We start from the raw sequence: 2,590 nt of genomic DNA on the forward strand, positions 1-2,590 counted from the left end.
TATTCTAGTCAGATTGTTCCGAACTTTAGCTATTCTCAAACAACAACTAATTAGCTGGATGACAATTATTCTATCTAAAGTCCTATTCTAAACATAACTATTTTCAAACAAGTTCTGAACAATTATTTTAAATCAAGAGTTATTATTCCATAAAAAATATATTTGGTAGCACAATTTTTTGAAATGTAATATTCTTTATTTATTAAACCAACAACCTAATTATCAATCCAATCTTTTCAAAAATACAAAGAAAACATGCATGGAGTAGGTTTTGTTTGATGGGATTAGTTGATTAGATGACAGGGGTCTGTATGGAGACACTTGGTTCAGCCCCCCCTCCCCCTAAATATCTAACTGTGTTGTTGTCCAATTAGTCCATCCATTTGCTGATTATGCAGCTGTGAGGTTTTTTGGTTGTTTATGGTTAAGTTGCAGCTGTCTTCTTCAATCTTATATAGATTCTTAGCAATAACATATGTTGAAAGGATATTAAAGCAGTAATGATTGGGTTTAAAGATGATTGTTTTTGGACAGTCGAGATTCGGTTTATGTTTTACTTTGTTACCGCAAGAGACGCTCTCTAATCAATTAGTTGATTTCAACTCAAAGTGACTACTTTGGATGACAAACAGCTCATAGGGAATCTCAATTATCCGTAATAAGAAGAATCATAATTAAAGCTCCACAAAGCGGTAGTGGAGTTGGATAATCATATCAACTCGTAACACCATCGATAAATTATAAAAATAACCATTTATGTGCGGGAAGTAGGATTTTGGTGTTTTCTCTCTATCCTATTACTGAAAATCAATTTCTTTTGAACTGACATATCAACACGATTTTCGTTTTTCTCGGCAATCCATTTTCCATGCCTGTAATCGAAAAAACAAACTTGATTATAATATCGTATAGTTGGGGACAATCACCACTAATCCGTTTAAGTGGATGACTTCTCCTATTCTTTTTTTCATCACAAGCTTCTAAGTCAATTTTAGTGGCCCTTGTTTGGCAAATTCATGAACCCAGGTGTGGGTTGATGCTTAACCCAGCTAATAAACTAGATAATAACATGAGGTTAAATAAAATTAATTTTATAATAATGTATCAACTATTAACCTCTAAATTAAATTAGTGTCCATATATCACATCATATTTTTAGGAAATTCTTAGTTAATATCATGACCGTATAGCACCAGCTAAACTACTCTTTAAAACCCTTATCACCTCACTAGCTAAAAGGATCTTAAGGCCATGTTTGGTACGTGTAGGGATATAGTGGTTAATGTGTTAAATAATAAAGAAATTTTGAAAATGATGGAAATATGATAGAGATTACTGGTGGGTTTGATTGGCCAAATTGATTCTTCGAAAAATGATTTTTAATTTTTCTAGCGATTGATTGGCGAAAAACATTTTACATTGTAAATAGTTTTTAGAAACACAGGAAAATAAAGAAGGGATTTGGGGAAAATGTCTTACTAATTTTTTTTCAGTAAGACATTTTCCATATCTTTCCTCCTCCTCCCGTGCTTCTCCTTCTTCAATTTGTGCAACCAGTTCACTTCGCAAATCTCCAGGTAAGTTATTTATCTCCTTCTTCAAGCTTTATTTGTTATGATTCTGATGATCTGGGTTTTTCAGTGAGTGGATTATTTGTTGAGAAAAAAGACGAGATTTTTTATAATCCCCTGTTTGTTTGTTTTTTTTGAACGGTGCATCCTGGTTTTGCTTTATTTTTGACAATCCGACCAAACTTTTTAGTCATTTATGGGGAATTCTTTGCTTCTGTTCTTTCATGGAGGACCAGTGTTTTGCTTTTGTTCTTTCATGGAGGACCAGTGTTCTTTCATGGAGGACCAAACTTTTAAGGGATCCTTCAGATCGGCTATTTGGTACCTTTGGGAGCAGGGGTGCTAAGCAGAATTCAAAGAAGAAATCTTTGGATGCATTGATAAAAAGACTCCGGGATGTGAGCTAATTTGGCCTGGAGGAGGTGTATGTATGTCTATGTTCTTCTGCCTGTTGCCTTTGTTGATTGCAATTGCTGATATTTCTAGCATATTGCTAGTTCATTTGCTTCATAGATATCAGATGGTTGTCTGCCTCTTTACCTGGTTGTATTAAATCAATAGGTGTCAGTTGAAAATTTTGATTGTATGTATTATCCAAGACACTTGACAATAATGCAGTTTAATTGAAATCATATGTTGCTGAAAGTTCACCAGGCCAGTACAGAGAGTTCAACAGAATTTCCTGGAAAATTTAAATAAACCGTAGAAAATATGATTGCTGGGATCATAGATTTACGTAATGAGTGAAATGGTCATGTTCACTGCTTTCTGTTCAATGTGTAAAATAATCGTTAGAAGTTAATAATCATTTTCCTCACTTATAAACCATGAACGCAAATCAGTAGTGGGACATTTGTAGAGAAATTAACAGATCTGTTCCAACTTATATTCCTAGAGGTCTCATATTCTTGTTTGTGTTCCAACTTGTCAAGGAAAGGCTAGATTTTGTATTTCCATTTAAATAATCTTCTTGACCTTAATTTGTTTGTCATTTGGCATTGTGCATTGTTAAAGGCTTG

General features: G+C 33.7%; 1 long non-coding RNA gene across 1 annotated transcript; it reads left to right on the top strand.

Annotated features, from left to right (window-relative positions):
* Positions 1-917: 917 nt before the first annotated feature.
* LOC107918653 (uncharacterized) lies at positions 918-2,203 on the top strand. Its single transcript, XR_001690190.2, has 2 exons — positions 918-1,577; positions 1,808-2,203. It is a non-coding gene; the product is annotated as an uncharacterized lncRNA (long non-coding RNA).
* Positions 2,204-2,590: the final 387 nt, after the last annotated feature.

Source organism: Gossypium hirsutum, chromosome D13 (assembly GCF_007990345.1).
Source record: "Gossypium hirsutum isolate 1008001.06 chromosome D13, Gossypium_hirsutum_v2.1, whole genome shotgun sequence".
NCBI classification, from domain to species: Eukaryota; Viridiplantae; Streptophyta; class Magnoliopsida; order Malvales; family Malvaceae; genus Gossypium; species Gossypium hirsutum.